This window comes from Oreochromis aureus, linkage group 22, assembly GCF_013358895.1.
Source record: "Oreochromis aureus strain Israel breed Guangdong linkage group 22, ZZ_aureus, whole genome shotgun sequence".
NCBI lineage: Eukaryota > Metazoa > Chordata > Actinopteri > Cichliformes > Cichlidae > Oreochromis > Oreochromis aureus.
In genome coordinates this window covers 8,151,020-8,168,485 of record NC_052962.1, presented here as the reverse complement: position 1 = coordinate 8,168,485, position 17,466 = coordinate 8,151,020, and the positions used below count along the sequence as shown (strand labels likewise).

The 17,466-nt window shown below is 39.0% G+C and overlaps 2 long non-coding RNA genes across 3 annotated transcripts; one reads left to right on the top strand and one right to left on the bottom strand.

Moving 5' to 3' along the window:
- LOC120435821 lies at positions 1-7,662 on the top strand. Of its 2 annotated transcripts, none has more exons than XR_005609943.1 (3): positions 1-27; positions 6,256-6,303; positions 6,477-7,662. It is a non-coding gene; the product is annotated as an uncharacterized LOC120435821 (long non-coding RNA). The 2 variants fall into 2 exon arrangements; XR_005609941.1 differs by lacking the exon at positions 1-27 and adding an exon at positions 315-380.
- A 5,403-nt stretch (positions 7,663-13,065) lies between these two features.
- Positions 13,066-16,367, bottom strand: LOC120435851. The gene is made up of 3 exons (XR_005609971.1): positions 16,235-16,367; positions 15,555-15,623; positions 13,066-13,638 (listed from the first exon to the last, which is right to left on the bottom strand). It is a non-coding gene; the product is annotated as an uncharacterized LOC120435851 (long non-coding RNA).
- Positions 16,368-17,466: the final 1,099 nt, after the last annotated feature.

Genomic DNA, 17,466 nt, shown 5'->3' with positions numbered 1-17,466 from the left:
CAAGATGCAAGAAATGTCGAGATGCAGGTGAGCGTTTTATTTACTAATGGTGAAGTATACAGAAACGAGGGTGGCGAGGACTGCACAAAGACATGAACCTAAACTGGGAAAACTAATAAACCTGGAACACAAGATGGAACAGAGAGAGACACGGCGAGATACCAACTAACGCAGAGAAATACAGACAACGCGATGAGGAGCACAAGCAGACACACACTATAAATACACACACCAGGCAATCAGGAAATGGCACACAGGAGGGGACACAGCTGGAACTAATGGGCATAACGACACACAGACCTACAAAGTAAAACAGGAAACACAGACTGTTTTACAACACAAAACTCGGGACCCGAACAGAGCACAGAGGACAGACACAGGTAGGGCTGATACAACACTCAAGCACTAAACACAAGAACCAAATCCTAAGAACTAATACCAAAATCAGAATAAACACAAAACACAAGGTGAAACCAAAAGGAAACACAAAACGCTGGGTCAAAATGACCCAGGATCATGACAGTGTGCTACTCCATAAGATTCAATATTTATTATTTACTGTTACCTATGCTTATGTTGGTTGTTCCTGTAGTTTCCCTTCTGTGCTGTTTTCCTGTTTTACAAAGCAAGTAGAGAAGCAGATTTTCAGTGTCTTTTCTCTCTATCCCTCTTTTCCTCTATTTTTCTTTCCCTCTCATTCTGTTAACTCTCTTCCCAACTTCTCTTTAGTCATATGATTTCTCTTTTCTGTCCTTTCTGATTGTAATAACTTCAAATAAAAATAAATTATAAAGAGCAAATAAACTATGACAATCAAGTGGACCAATATAGCAAAAGGTCCACTTGAAATAATATAAAACTAAAGTAAAATAAATAAAGACAAAATAAACAGCTGTAGAAAAAAGCAAATAAAACATTAATGCCTTGACAAACTGCTAAAATACACCAAATGCAAATACAAACCAGTTCTACATGAGTTTGTACCTGTTCCAGTAAAGACAAGCTTATGCTTGCCAAAGTAAAGTAGCAGTGCAAATCCTGTTCAAAGCAAAACAAGCCGGCAGAGCATGGCTATCAAAGGTATCACCGTTAAGCAAGATTCATTAAAAAAAAGTTCTCAGTGTCACAGAGGTGGCAGCCTTTTTTACAAGGGAGAAGCATTAGGGTAGCTACAACAAGTTTTTATACAGTCTGTAGTTGATCATGGTACTGCATGTAAGTTAAAAGAACCAATAATTTTTGTTACACAGTAGATACCTATTTAACTATGCATTTAATTCTCACAGCTGCCTGTGTGGAACGCAGGAGTCTGACCCAAATGCAGGACTCAGAAACAAAGGTTAAACTATAAAACAACATTACTGCAGAATTTTAGGAAGGTATAAAAACAAAGAAATAAAATCAACAAACCTTCAAAGGGGGAAAATGTGAAGGAGGACATGACAAAAGGCAGGGGGAAACTGAAAACTTAAATATAAATAATGGATAATGAGAGGATATAAAACTTGAACCAAAGTACAAGAGAAAAAACAGAATAAGACAGATAGGAAAAGAAACACAAACTTGACCCTGTAGACTGTGACAGTAATAATGTTTTGCTTTTTTAAGTTTAAATAAAATTTTGTACATTAACAACAAAGGTAATTATAAAATGTCACTATAAGCACAACATGAGTAACAACATGAGTAACAAACAATAATTTCATTTTTTTTGTTACTGTACTTAAACTGTTTGTACTAACCACACCTCTCGACATGGCTCTTTTTTCCCCCCTTAAACTTCCACCCAGGTTCTTAGAACTCTCATCGTACTACGTCATTCCTAGTAGGAGGAAAGTTTTTAGAAAGGCGCTAGTCCCAGAAAACTATGTCAAGTCTTATTATGGGTGTGTGAAGATGTTCTTGCAATGAGCATGATTTGTAAATAAATCCAGGCTAAGAGTGCCAGTTTAGTTCATAGTGCGAGTAGGCAATAAGGCTGAAATGTAGTGTCCCTGGTCCTAGTCCCACTCTGCACTTTGTCCCTAATCCAAGGTAATCCAATTCCTTTTGAATTATAACATTGACAAGATTTTCAGAAAACTTTAACTGTGATCTTGACCTTGAGGTGCAGCTGAATATTTTTGCTTTGAGATCAAGGTCAGCGTAATTTGAAGTTGTCTACGTCGGACCCTATGCCACCAGAACCAAGACAAAGACTTCGGTAAGGGAAGGGGGGGGGGCTTTGTGCTTATTCTGGACCAAAAGCTGGCCATCTACTGCTCCTCAGGGGAGAGCATGCTCTTCTGCTTTTAGTAACACAAATTCATTGCACAGAACATCCTCTGAATTGTCTAAACTGATCATATCTCTGCTTTGTTTGATATCCAAGAAAGATTTGTCAATGAAATATCTCACGGTGACATCAGCGTGACGCATGTTTAGACTTTAGATAGCTCACGGAAAGACACATGACGCAGACAGAGGAATGGAATAAAACGTAAAGAGAGGAACGACACAGGAGACAGTGATGAGACAGTGATAAGAAAACATGAACTGGAAATAAACTTAAAGGCAAAAAGAACTAAACTCAAGACTAAACAGTAAAACCTGAACTTAAACATCTTAGAAAATACAGAAAAGGAATCATATTATTATTAGTAGTAGTAGTATTAGGGTCTACCTTACAATATGAAGCACTATGAAGTAACTGTTTATGTGACTTGGCACTGTATAGATAAAATTAAACTGAATGTAAAATTGAACTGACTGCAAAATAAACATGGCCTTGAAGGCTCTGGTTCCCATTCTACATTTGAAACCTAAGACCTGAACTCTTCCACAGCATGCATTTTCAATTTCTCTTTGATATTTGGCCATATTGGGGCCCGATGAATGTAAAAACAAAGAATTACCAGATTTTTTTAGATTAGATTGGATGAAACTTTATTAATCCCTCGGGTGGGTTCCTCCGGGAAATTCAGTTTCCAGTAGCACAGCACCGACAGAAGTTGCATGTTACAGATACAATAAGGGGAATGAGAGTAAGGATATAAGCATAAATATACCATGTATACATATATATAAATACAGAATATATAATATGGATAAACAGGATTGCACATTTGAGTGAGTCTATTTCACAGTGATTATTGCACAGTCAAATATAAGAAAAAATATTGCGAATATGGCACAGTATAAAAAGCACTACAGCTCAATTGTTCCCTCCCTCTCTAGTCCCCCTGTTTCCCCTCCCTCTCCCCACCAGTGAGGAGTTAAACAGTCTGATGGCGTGTGGGACAAAGGAGTTTTTAAGTCTGTTGGTGTTTGACTTTGGGAGAGGCAACCTGTCGCTGAATAGGCTCCTCTGATTGTTTACGACCGTGTGCAGAGGATGCCCAGCAATGTCCATAATGTCCAGCAGTTTCTTTAATGTCCTTTTCTCTGCCACTGTCACCAGAGTGTCCAGCTTCATGCCGACCACAGAGCCAGCCTTCCTGATTAGTTTCTCCAGCCTGGATGAGTCCTTCTTTGCTGTGCTGCTCCCCCAGCACACCACAGCATAGAAAAGAGCGCCTACCACTTATTTACAGTCCAGGCCCTGAGGTGACAGTTGATGAGCGCCTGGTTCCTTTCAGCGGTCGCTGTTCCTTCAAGGTGTACATTCCGAAAGAACCAGGGAAATGTGGCTCAGGGGATTGGGAAGCTCATCTGTAACTGGAAGGTTGTCAGTTCGATCCCCCTGCTCTCTCTCTCTTGGCCGTTGTGTCCTTGGGCAAGACACTTTACCCTACCAGCAGGCACTGGTGTTGGCCAGAGGGGCAGATGGCGCGATATGGCAGCCTCACTTCTGTCAGTCTGCCCCAGGGCAGCTGTGGCTGTAACTGTAGCTTGCCTCCACCAGTGTGTGAATGTGAGAGTGAATGAATAGTGGAATTGTAAAGCGCTTTGGGTGCCTAGAAAAGCGCTATATAAATGCAATCCAATCCAAAATTGTTCACAGTTAAAGAATGTTGAATATTAAATAATATAAAAATTTGGTGGTGAAAAATCGTTTTTGTGCTAATTTAAGAGGACCGGTCAATTTTGACAGGGAACACTGGAGCAAGGGATGGGAAGTAAACGTTCTTTTTCAAACCTTTGAACACATTCTCACTCACTAAAAAAAACTTCGAATCATTGTTGCATAACTGGAGCGGATGTTAAACCTAACTTTAGCACAGGTGCTGCTTTTCCTTGCGGACAATGAAGACCATCCTGTGAACTGTTGCAAAGAATGATTGTGTCAAAAATAACATCAGTATGATGCATCGGGACACCAAAAGATTTCTAGTCTCATATTGCATTTGATGACAGGGTATGTGCTTACTGGAAGAATATTTCTTTCTGTGCTATTGACCACACCTCTTGACATGCCTCTGCATTGTGTCTGCAATGCTTTTACTCCTTTGTAAAAACATTGCACATGTATAGAGGGAGGAGTAGAACTAAGATCAAGAAAAAAAAAAGCAGGTGCATGTGGAGAGGTGAGGTTTTCATATGTCACGTCATTCTCTCAGGTAGAGGTCATGTTTTTCCACACTAAGCTGTCTCATCAATGTTTTTATGAACCTTATTTTGTGCATTGGTGCACTGCCGTGTTGGAACAGGAAGGGGCCATTCCACAATTGTTTCCACAAAGAGCATGAAATGGTCCAAAATCTCTTGGTATGCCAAAGCATTAAGAGTTCCTTTCACTGGAACTAAGGGGTCGAGTGCAACTCATGAAAGACAATCCCACACGATAATCCCTCCTGCACCAAACTTTACACTTGGCACAGTGCTGTCAAGTACCATTCTTCTGGCAACTGGCCAACCGAGACTCATCCATCAGGTAGTCAGGCAGAAGTGTAATTTGTGACTCTGGAGAACACGTCCACACTGCAGTGGCATGCTTTACACATTGACACTTAGCACAGCAAACTAATGCAGAGTTGCCTCTCAGTGTGAGCTTAGACCTTTCATTATTTAAGTATATTAAATCCATAGAATCGATTATTCATTGAATGAGACCTGCACACTCAACCAGCCCACACACAGGTAACATTTTGGTAAAACCTTAAACAATTTTCACCTAATTAGACACAGTTTTCCCTTCAGTCATAAACTGTTGATTGGATGTTGTCATCACCCTGCCTCTGAGGTCAACCTCATGGTCAGAGGTCCAGCTTTCTGAAGAAATGTAATTACAAAAAATTAAAAAAAAAAAAATGTCACTGATTCAGAGATGGTCTTTCCCTTTTCACGTAAATGGCCTCCTTGACTCCGCACTCAAACCAGCGTTCTTCCCTGTCCAGGATGTGTACATCCTCATCGTTGAAAGAGTGTCCACTGGCCTGTAGGTGTAAATAAACTGCAGAGTCCTGGCCTGATGAGGTTGCTCTTCTGTGTTGTGCCATCCGCTTCGCTAGAGGTTGTTTGGTTTCCCCGATGGAAAGACCATCTCTGAATCGAGGAGGGGGCCTAAGGGTACATCTTTCGCCATCTTACAATGCTGTGATTGCAGCCATTCCCCAACTCTCTGTAAATGGTACTCATGGCCATTGATCAGTGTTCTTTGATCAGTGGGTTTTGGTCAGTGATTGTTGATCAATGGTCATGGGAATTTGCATAATTATGATTAAGGAACTGACCTCACAGCCCATTGTTCCTTCAGTGGGCTGGTTTCAGTCATTATGCAAATGTACTGTTTATAAGGTTTGGGGAAACCTGGAGTCAGCTGAGACTGAAGAAGTCACTTGGATGAGTGACGAAACGTTTCTCCCACAAAACGCTACGTCCAGATGAACAGATTCAACTTTTGGAGATCACTAGTGATCATTTTGGTGTCATATTTTGACTACAGATAGAGATCATTTAAAAGTTTAGGTTCTTCTTTTCAGTGTATTAGCAACTCTTAAAAAAATGAAAATGCAAAGCCTGCTGCTGTGATGTTCCACCCTGATCTTCATCTGCTGACAGTGCTACTGCTGGTCTCAGAAACACAGCTAGAACACAGTGTTCTAGTTTGTCAAATGTAATAACATGAGTAACTATAGTACAAATGCCCATCCATGCATTTTTCCGGTCTTTCCTGTTTTGTTTTATTTGTCTCTCTTTATTATTCATGTGCGTGTTCTCACAAAGATTCTGCTGACACCTGCCCTTAACTAGAACTTAAACAATCCTCTTTCGGTGTGTGAAATGAGATGATGGCTGTCAACACACTGTCAAAAAAGGTTTGCTACTTCCTTCTAGGTTGCTTGGAGGATCTGTTGGTGTCCTGTAGTGTGATGGAAATATTAGGTAATACATTATAACACAGCTGTAACTCAGTGTATTTTATATCGAATTTACATTGTAATTGCATTTACCAACAACTATTTAAAGGTATATTCACTAGAAAAAGAGACTGACAAGTCAGGTTTTTACAGGGAAAAAAGAAATACTACCTCACCAGGTCTTCACTATACCTACAGGTTGTCAAGGTTCTGAGGAGGACTAACCCCTGAAAAGCAGGTGGCGCTGAAAACACCTCTCCAGCGTGTCATTAAAATGGCACAATTCATCTGTGGAGTACCCTTCCCTCGACTACATCATCACAAACTCATCAAGGACTGCACCAACCCACAGCACACACTGTTCATACTCCTGCCATCTGGTAGACGCTACAGGAGTGTGAACGCGAGGACAACCAGACTAAAAAACAGTTTCCATCTACAGGCTAATCTGTCAGGGGGGCGGATAAAAAACTGACTCAACAGCAGAGCTCCTTGCAGATAAACAGTGAGGTTTATTTACAAAGTGGAGAAAATAATGAACATCTGATCTATGTACAATGAATGTTGAGTGGGGAGTCTTCTTTGCTAATACTCCAGTGCTGACTGAAGATCGATCACTCTGTTAAATAGTCTGGCTAAGATGGCGGAAGATCAGCAGCAGGTGCAAAGGCTTCAGCCCGGGGACACCCCAACGGACGTAAACAAACATATATAGAGAGAAACGAGAGGGAGAGAGAACACTATATCACGGGTAGGCCAACTGGTGAGGACCGTCGGACCTTGACATAATGAATCACTGACTAATTGTTATCTATTGACTATTGTTGAATAACCTGACCTGTACATTTGCAACATTGAACATTTATATACAATCTAATACAACTTCATGCAATACAAGCAATTATCACATTTGGAATATCTTAATAACTGTGACAGTGCTGCATAACTACTTGCCCTTTAAAATTTTAATTACACCCTACTCTTGTGTACATAGCACCCGCTTTATTCTTTTTATGATTAAAGTTAAGTTTATTCTTTAGTTAGTTGTTTATTTAGTTGTGTGAAGGGAACTCGCAAAGTAAGAATTTCATTGCTCAGCGTAACCATTTGTGTTTTGCAGTGTATATGACAATAAACTTCTTGAATCCTGAATTACCACACTAAATTAAATCACATTTATGTTGCTACTTGTGTTACAAAGTTTTTTCACTTATCTTAAAAATAAAAGAACTTTTTCCACGATTAGCAAAGCTGCTAGACCTTTCTTCTGCGGTGCCCAAATGTGATAATTACAAATACCAACCGTGTAATTTTCCCAGTCTTTCCAGTTTGGGCGTGTTTTCTTTTGTTTTTGTCTTGCTTTGTTACACCTACTCATTTCCGCATTTCAGCTGCAGCATGAAATGCTGCTTCATTCAAAGTTTCAATGTGTCATCATTCTGAGTCAGTGCTTCTCATTACTTAAACCTTTTGACGTCATTAAACATAGCATTCAACAGATCAAAAATATGTAATTCTTGTAGAAGAAAGCACAGAGGTATGAATGTTTGTTTGTAGCTAAAAATTATAGTCTATGAAAGCAAAACAAAGTCACAAAAAATATCTTTTAAATGAGATGACTTTTGCATATTACTGTATGAGTTTTTTGTACACTTGTCTATCCATTTATTGATTTTACGTATATTTGGCTTTAAGATTTTTTTTAAATTAATTGTTGATTTCTCGCCACTCTCCTTATAGTAAGCTCTTATTCTAAGGTAGAAATGTTTATTCTTTGTAGCAGAGTGACCTCTGCCCTTGTCACTGGACTTTGGGGAAACACTTCTTTTCCAGAAGACCTTTAAGTTTTCAACATTCATTTCTCTGATCTATTTGACAGATTTCACCATCTCATGTAAATATGACTACTGCTGACTCCAAAAGAATCATTGGCAATAAAATTAATATGACACTGACACACCTTTATTAAGACACTGATGAGTGAAGGCAAGCAATGCACAACTTGTTAAATCTAAAAATAGACATAGATTAAAACGTACCAGAGTAAAGCAATCTTTTCTTTAATCTCAGACAGCATATTTAATAAAAATCTCCTTGCCTATTTGCATCCTTCCTTTACATCACCTCCACCGTGTGACCACTGTCAGCTGTTGTCACTGAATGCTGCACTTGTTTCATGCTCATAGGAAAACGTAGTTGTCTCTTTTTCATGGGCATGTATGTCTCCCTTGAACTGGGCAAGTTGAGAGGCTAGAAGCTAACACAGATGAACACACAATGTAAGCACTGTGGATAAACCTCTGGTCTTTCATGGCAAAGAAAGATTCTCCGAGGCTTATTGTCTGTGCTTTGCCTAGAAACCCAACAAGTATTAGCAAGTAAACAAGCTTGAGTGATTTATCATCATAACAGATACGTTTCTTCATTCTAACCACCTTCTCCAACATGTGTGAGGCAAAGAAGATGGAGTTTGAACAAGTTGTTAATTACTCCTTTAGCTGAAATAACCAGAGCTCTGACCATCTCTGGTTTAAAAAAAACAGCCAAGCAGGTACAGGCTTGGCCACAATTTCAAAACTGATATCTGTGAGAATGTCTGAAAGTAACAAAATGCTCTGCTAACGCTCTACTTTAAATTTTTATTAATAATTTAATACCCCTTATAGGTATTGACTATTAACTTTATCACATGCTCCCAAAGTATTTTAATATACTACAGTAACTTTTTAATTTATTTATTTTTACACTTTGTTCAGTTTGGTTTGGTTTCTATGGAACTCATGTCAGATTTGTTATGGAGAGGGGGGATCATAGATATGACAAACTATTGATTTTTACAATATGATGCTGGACATTAAACAGAATATGAAGTTTTCCAAAATCAGCTCCACCTTCAGTATATGCAGCAGTGTAAGACTGATGGAGAGCATTTTTCTGCAGTATAATTATTTTTTACTTTTGCCTTCTTACGCAAAACTTCTTTCCATTAATACAGATTTTTCAGCACAGAGTTGACGGGCATCTTTTCTTAAAGGAATATGTTTAGGAAAAGATTCAAAATCCCACTACTCATTGCTGCATCCAGCTAATAGTTAATAATCTTTATTAATGCAGTCAATATTAATTTAACAAAAGACATCATATTTTACAGTTCTTCAGTCAGGAAGGAGGGCAGCACGGTGGCACAGTGGTTAGTACGGTTCCCACACAGCAAAGGTTGAATTCCAGCATCAGGCCAGGGTCTTTCTGTGTAGAGTTTGCTTGTCCTCCTCATGTTGTTGTGGGTATTATTCCTCGCAAGAATATGCACTTAGTGGGGTTAGATTAAATTGCCCATAGGTGTGAATAGTTGTCTGTCTCTCTGTTAGCCCTGTAACAGACTGGCGACCAGTCTAGGGAGTGCCCTGCCAATAATAGCTGGCTTAGGCTCCAGCACCCCCCACAACCCTGACAAGGATAAGAGATAAGAATAAGGAGTGCAGAAAGGTAAAGAGGTATGTATAGAGTGCACGGTTGTGTTCTGTAAGCCACTGTCAAAAACTGGTGAGACTAGAAAAACCCTGATTTTCATGAGCTGACATGTCCTGGAGAGGTAGTGAAAAATAACTAACAATCTTGGTGTAACAGATACATGTAAACGTTTACATTTACATGTTTCTATAATAGAAGCCCCATGGCAGTTGCTTTGATGTGTCTTTGGGCTGGTTTTCAGCTTTGATTTACATTGACAATTTTATGTTTATACATAACAAATAAAATAAATATAATAAAATAAATAAATATAATAATGAAAATAAAAATAATAGATTGGATGTTTTCAATTCAGTTTTATTTATATAGCGCCAAATCACAACAGCAGTCACCTCAAGGCGCTTTATATTGTACAGTAGATCGTGCAATAATAGATACAGAGAAAAACCCAACAATCATGTGACCCCCTATGAGCAAGCACTTTGGCGACAGTGGGAAGGAAAAACTCCCTTTTAGCAGGAAGAAACCTCCGGCAGAACCAGGCTCAGAGAGGGGCGGCCATCTGCTGCGACCAGTTTTCTCATGAGGACGGGCATTTGTGTTGATGTGTGGGATGTGTGGGATTTATGTGACAATCCATTACCCGTCACTAATCCGTAATTATGTGTGAATCCATTTCAGGTCTTTCAACAAAGCAACACAGGAAATAATGTAACTGTAGTTTAACAATTTACTTTATTCAGCAAATAATTAGCTAACATAATTTTCCTACATCCAGCTTGCAAACTCAGGTATACACAAGTTTCTTGGTTTCTTTTAGTGATTTTAAAAAATATATAAACCAGTTCTTCTCTGGATGAAACCTGCATGCTCAACAAGCCCTAACACAGTCCTTATCAGATTTTTTTATTTATTTATTTTTTTTTTAACAGTAGTTTTCACTCTTGAAATGTACTGATGCATGTCTGCCTCTCAAACATTTTTAGATGTGTTCCTTTGATAGTAGAAACTCCCTCATCATGCTGACTGATTTCGAACCATTGATTTGCATTGCTCCAAGTAGAAAGTAGAGTATTATTGAAATATTTTGGCCACTCCTTAAAAAAACATGCCTTTCATCAGAATTTAAACTGTAAATGTCAAAGTTAGAACACAGTGTTCTAGTTTGCATGAATGTAATAACACGTGTGACTATAGTACAAATACCCATCCGTGCATTCTCTGGTCTTTCCTGTTTTGTTTTTTTCTCTCTCTCTCTCTTATCCATGTGCATGTTCTCACGAAGACTGCTGAACCCTGCCCTTAACTACAACCAAAACAATCCTCTTTCGGTGTGTGATCTTGAATCAATACGTGTCCTTGTTTAAACTGAGAAATTCTGAGATGATGGCTGTCAACACACAGCCAAAAACAGTGTGCTACTTCTTTGTGGGGGATGGAGCACACAGGTGAATCATGCAAGGACATTTGTTTTCAGCTAAACTCCGTGCCAGCTACAGAGCTACCTTGGCAGGGCATTTTTAAGATTGTACACTGTAAAGTGCTATACAAATACAGGCCATTTACACTTGTAAATGTACCCATGGATATTGACCCTATTATATTATCTTCTAGGTTACTTGGAGGATTCTGTTGGTGTCCTGTAGTGTCATTAGAATATTAGGTAATACATTATAACACAGCTGTAACTTAGTGTATTTTCAATGTCATTTATATCAAATTTACATTGTAATTGTATTTAAAAGTATATTCACTAGAAAAGGTGGTTGACAAGTCAGCTTTTTACAGGGAAAAAAGAAATACTACCTCACCAGGCCTTCATTATACCTACAGGTTGTCAAAGTACAACTGTGGTGTAAAAGAGCTGCAAACCAAGTACGATACTTTCTTGGTCCATCAAATATAGCTGAACAGCACTTGCAACTGTGCTTTACTTATGGTTAAGTTCTGCCACCTACAGTTTTTCATGAGCATTGCATGTGCATTTGGAACAATGTAAATGGATTTAGGTCAAAGAACGTAACTTAGAATTTCAGTAATGCAAAAGCCTTTGTGGACTGGACAGAAGAGAGGCAGATGGGACACCTGAGGGGGAACAAAGGATTGAACCATGTAAAAGAGCGAGTATGAGTGATCAAGAATACAGTATCGCAACCATTAAGTTTGCTCTTTAGCTAGACTTTAAGTCTAGCTGTAACAAGTCTAAAATTAAGATTTTGACTCACTTTCTATTCTCAGCCTTTGGAAGTAAATATCTGTTGATCTGTTGTCACTATGTTTGAAATCTGCCAATATTTTCATTATAGCTTGCACTATTGGAACATGTTATGTTTAAAACTACTCATATAGCAATGTATTTAATATACTGTGGGAACCAGGAAAAGGAAACAGCCAAGTTATCATTATCGTCACCAGTGAGTTGTAGAATTAGACTGCTGATTGAATAGAAGCACAAACCTAACATCTAGTGGTGAACACAGTTACAGTGCAATGACACTGTGTACTAAAAGGTCAATCGTCATTAGATTCCTCATATTTTCCTTACAAGCACGCTGATCATTTTTATTCTCCTGTACATGTATGAAACGCTGCAGCAGTGGTCCCAAAAAGCGCGTATTTTTTTCTTCATTTTTTTAAACAGCAATGTTAATTTTTATGTGAGGGGGGGAAAAAAAAAAAAAAAAAAAAAAAAAAAAAAAAGGGGGAGCCTTAAATGCTTTACTGTTCCTTTACATGACAGATAAGGAAGTTCACAAGTTTACCGTTTTGCCACAAAAGCACGTATACAGTATTAAAATATTGTCCAACACAAGGGTGGTGCGACAGAGCAACACTAAGCTGTATGAAAAACTCATGTTTTACAAATCAATGTACCCAATTCATCAGCTGATTTAACTGATATCTCTCTCTCTCTCTCTCTCTCTCTCCTCCCTCCCCCCCCCTCTCTCTCTCTCGTTTGTTTTTGGAGGGTGGTGACCATCTCTACTCAAAGTCCCCTTTTTAAGATTGGAGAACAGTAGGTGGACAGTTCCATTTTGACTTCTAACAGCATGCTTTCAAAATACAGAGCCAATCAAATCACACTGGATAGAAAACTGAAACAATGATCAAAAATGTGTTCTGAAGTGAAACACTGAACAGTTAGTATTATTGTAGCCAATATCCAGTTTCCCCTTTACCTGAAAGAAAATGCGTAAGAAAATCGTAACATACCACTGTGCCACAATAAGCAAACAAGGTAATGAGTGTTATTTGAATAATTTTAAATAAGTTCATCTCTTTTTTAAAAATTAGGCAAATAAGCACAGAGTCAAAGATGTATTCAAGTAGCTTTATTTGTTAAAAACCAGAACAATTGACAAATAAGACTTAAAATTTATTTCCCTTGAGCCGTCAATTCCAGGCTAGCTCATGAATGATGTGTAACAGACGATGTGAATGAAGGCACTCCATCTTAAGTCCAAGTATCATTCCCAACCAGTTCAAGTAAACAACCTCCTCTCAGCCTCTGTGACAATCAATAACAGCTGAGTGTAGGATGTTTACATGAACTGAGTCTGAACAACTGAACACAAAGCTACACTTTAAAGGAGCACAGTGTCTAAATCAGGTATGGATTTCAATGAATATTGAATAAAAAGGTTAACTTGGCAGTAGGAGGCAGCCAGCAGCCGCAAACATCAGACTGAAAGCTCTGTGGTGCAGACAGCTTCCAGTCGGGGATGTTTACAGCCCCAGACTACCAAGTGCATGTGGAGCCTTAAATGCAGATTATACAAACACTTTCCACCTACATTTGATCTGAAGATGCCAGCCCAGGTCCTTTATAGAGTTAAGGTCAGAAGGTTATAGTGGCCACACTGGTTTTCCTTTTGAGCAATCAGGAAGCCTAGAAAAGAAAAACATTTCCATAGCATGTTAGGACATTGCCAAGTTGGGATCACCATAGGGCTGGGCGATATATTGAGTTTTTTAAAAATATCGATATATTTATACGAGATATAAGATGTGACAATATCCTTTATATCGATATAGTCTATGTTACGTTATAATTATACTTGTGGAGCCACAAGTTTGCCTCTCTTTCGTCCACTTTTGTCTCTACACAACGTTACTCTGCCGCGCCTCTCTCCTTCACTGAACACAACTCCCCCTCCTCCCCCATTGCTTCACCTGCAGGCAGCGACAAGATGGACACAGCAAATCTCCGTTAACAAGTTACTGCGCATCCCCCCCGTGCGTGGGGCTGGATGCCATCAACGTGTTAACGAGCTAACCGCGGTAACGCTATGCAGCCCACGGGCTGCACGGCCTGAAATCCTTTCATTTTCTCAAAAGTTGACAGCGCGCCTTATGTATGAATTCTGGTTGTGCTTGATGAGCGCGAACCGATTTTATGTGGTACACGGCGCTCAGCAATACGTCAAAAAATGTTTTAGTATGACTTTGGTAAGCTACGGAGCTGCTACGGAGATGGATTGTTGGAGCATTACGACTACCGAGGAGCCTCGCGGAGTAATACGTACTGTGCTTCAACGTACTGTGTGTGTATAAGGACCATAAATGGCACCTGTTAAGAGACATGGTTACGAAGCAGATTTCAAACTCAAGGCTGTCAGTCACACAGTAGAAGTTGGGAACAGAGCAGCTGTGAAATCTGTCTGTGTTATTATGCTCAGCGTCTCTTAGTTTACATTCTGACTGCACAATTGTGAGCTCTTTGTTATGCACAAAAACAACATTGTTTTCTTTTATTTATGGAGCATTATTATTGAATAAATGCTCAATTTATTTTTGAGTAATTTTTTCATGTACATCGACGCTGTATGTTAATAAAAGTGCCTGTGTGACATCTGGGACACAGCTTTGACTAAGAACTCTGTTCTTACTTCATGGCTTTAAAAAAAAAAAAATATATCGAAATATATATCTTATATCGCCATCCAGCTAAAAAAAATAACGAGATATGAATTTTGGGTCATATCACCCAGCCCTAGATCACCATACACCTATGAGGACATTTTGACACACTGAAGTGGGACCAATCATCTCGCTACACAGTATTCCAGTTCAGATCCCGCTGCCTTCTGCTTGGTGAGTCAGGTTGGTGTTTACCAATCGTCTAAAACTCCATCCACCTGGACCATAGTAGCAAGGCCTTCACTGGTGGATCAAACAGTTTTAAAATTACAGATATCTGGTCTGTTGGAAACATGTTTTTAAGTATTTTTATTTTGTTTATCAGAAGTCTTCCTTAAAAATATGGTTCATTTACTCCAAGCCCTTAAGCACTTTAGTATACATTCATTTTTGTGGCAAATACAGAATAGGCACCTACCATGCATGTCTTCTGGACAGTCACAGGGAGCACATGTGTAACTCCACACAATAAGGTGACAAAGCAACAACACAATACACCCACCTTACCACCATTTCTCTATTTGACTCACACTTTCCCCAAGATTTTTATGAACCCTCTTCATTTTTCCAAAATTATATCCATGTCTTTCATGCCAGACACTGCACTTCTGCCACACTTTATCTTCTGAGAAATCACACTCCCATTTTGCATGAAAAATGCAACTAGTTTAATTTAACTAGAGGTTATTTAATAACAAACACCTGGCAAGCCAATTAGCAACCATGTCCAATTCACAAGAGAACAAAAAAACTAACTCAGCTGAATCTGTTTAAATCCTACTGACATGTGACTACATAATAATTTCTGCCGTTAGACATGAAAGAAGAAGAAGCAGCAGCATAATATTTGGAACACAGTTTACGTACTGCACCAGGAAGACATACTATGAAAATGTAGATACTGTCTGAGGCGAATGCTGACCAGATGTATATCCGCGTACAGTTTAGTTGCTCCTTAAAGAAAGAAAAAAAGAGGTATAATGAGGAGTAAAGTTAACATTAAATCGTTTCCAAAATACTTTAGTTTAGTGACAAACATCCATAGAGGCTTGTGAATTAGCAGAATGGTGCTCCTGGGAGAAAAACGACAGCAAAACAACTTTGTCCCTCACTGCACTGCCTCAAAAGATTAACATGCCAGCCTGCTGTTTCACGCTGACTTGCGCCACAGCTTAAATTACATTAGCTACGAAACAGCTGTTTGGTGCCTTGTTATTTAGAAGCATATTGCGGTTTAACGGTACTGTAATGTCACTGAAGTAAACTTGCACTGCTGGTAAAGACTGTTGCAAGGCCAGCTACTGTCCTATCTAACTGAACACAGGAAAAGCTAACTTAAACAGCAAGATGACTGTTAGTAACACACGTCAACTGCTTGTAAAGTAACCGGCATCTCTAGAGAACTGCTTAAAGTAACTTAGTGCTGCCAGGCGTCCTACCAGAACAAACAATATAATGTGGTAAGTGTTAGCACTAGCTAACCAACGACCTAGGCTACAGCTAGCTCGCTAGCTGCTGTTAGCTCGTCTGTGACCCTAACCTTGTGCTGTGTGACGTTCCCTTACCGGTATATAAAACGATTATTCCCGGACGAACGACACGACAGCATCCAGTGCAGGAAATTAGTTTGTATTTTGAGTCAACCTGGTACTGTTCTGTGCTATTCTAGGAAGCCTGTTTAGTTTCCTTCCGTTTTCATTCACTTGTCTTTATTTTGACCTTTGGTTACTCGACACCAACATTGACGTCATTGTCATGGCAACACAGTCCCGCCTACCACGAGCCCGGACAGACATACGGTAGTTACTTTTACGTTTTGCGCTTGAAATCTAGCCGTAATTAACATCTCACTGTGAATGTAGTTTTTTGTTTCTAAAGAGTTGAACAGGCGCAAAGCAAGCTAAATTCCGATTTGTTCATGAGAAGTAATGATAAAATAACAGAAAGACGAATATAACTAAAATCTGTGTAAACTGTTAAGTAAACATTCACAAATATGTTTAAACTACTAAAAGCAGAGTCATATCAAAAAAGCCAGTTTGAATATTTGGATTATTTAGGCATCAGCAAAACTATTATTTTTGCAAGCCTGTTTTAAAACTACTTTGTTTTTTGTTTTTTGCATACATAATTAGTAGGCTGTTGGCTCTATATTAGCAATTATAAAGGACAGGAGCCTCAATCTGAGATTTTGAATTCTAGCATTAGCATACTTTGTTTTCTTTTTTTTCTTTTTCTCTTTTCTTCCCTCTTGCCTTTCATCCAAATCTACGATGACTTTTGGAGGCCAAGAAAATACCATTGAACTGAATAAATGTACTTAATGCAAGTACTTACGGCAATCGGTTGCCTTAATTTTTTTCTTTTCATGTTTTCTGTGACATTCCCTGCATACTAGCATCGTGCACCCAGCTGTTATGTGCTGCATTTTCTCAGGGGCATCTTTGCACAGCCTGCACCTGGGGTCTTGCCTGGTGTGGTAAACCCATGTACCAGGTGTGGTACATGCTGTACAGGCTCCTCTCCATTCATGATGGTTCCTATTGTTGCACGTCTTCTTTCTCAGGTTTCTGCGGCCTGAGGTATTCACTAAGCACATAATCAGTTGTGGTTATCTTCCTGATATACTCATGGATGTTTGTTGTTTCATCTTTAATATTGGTTTTGACACACTAGAATTTGGCCTTCTGCATAGGGTACACTCTCATGGTGCTGTATTTGGGGTGAAACACTCCATGCATGATAAGAAGCTTTGTTGTCTTGTCAGTGAGTTCTCTCTCCTCCTTTGGCCAGCTTA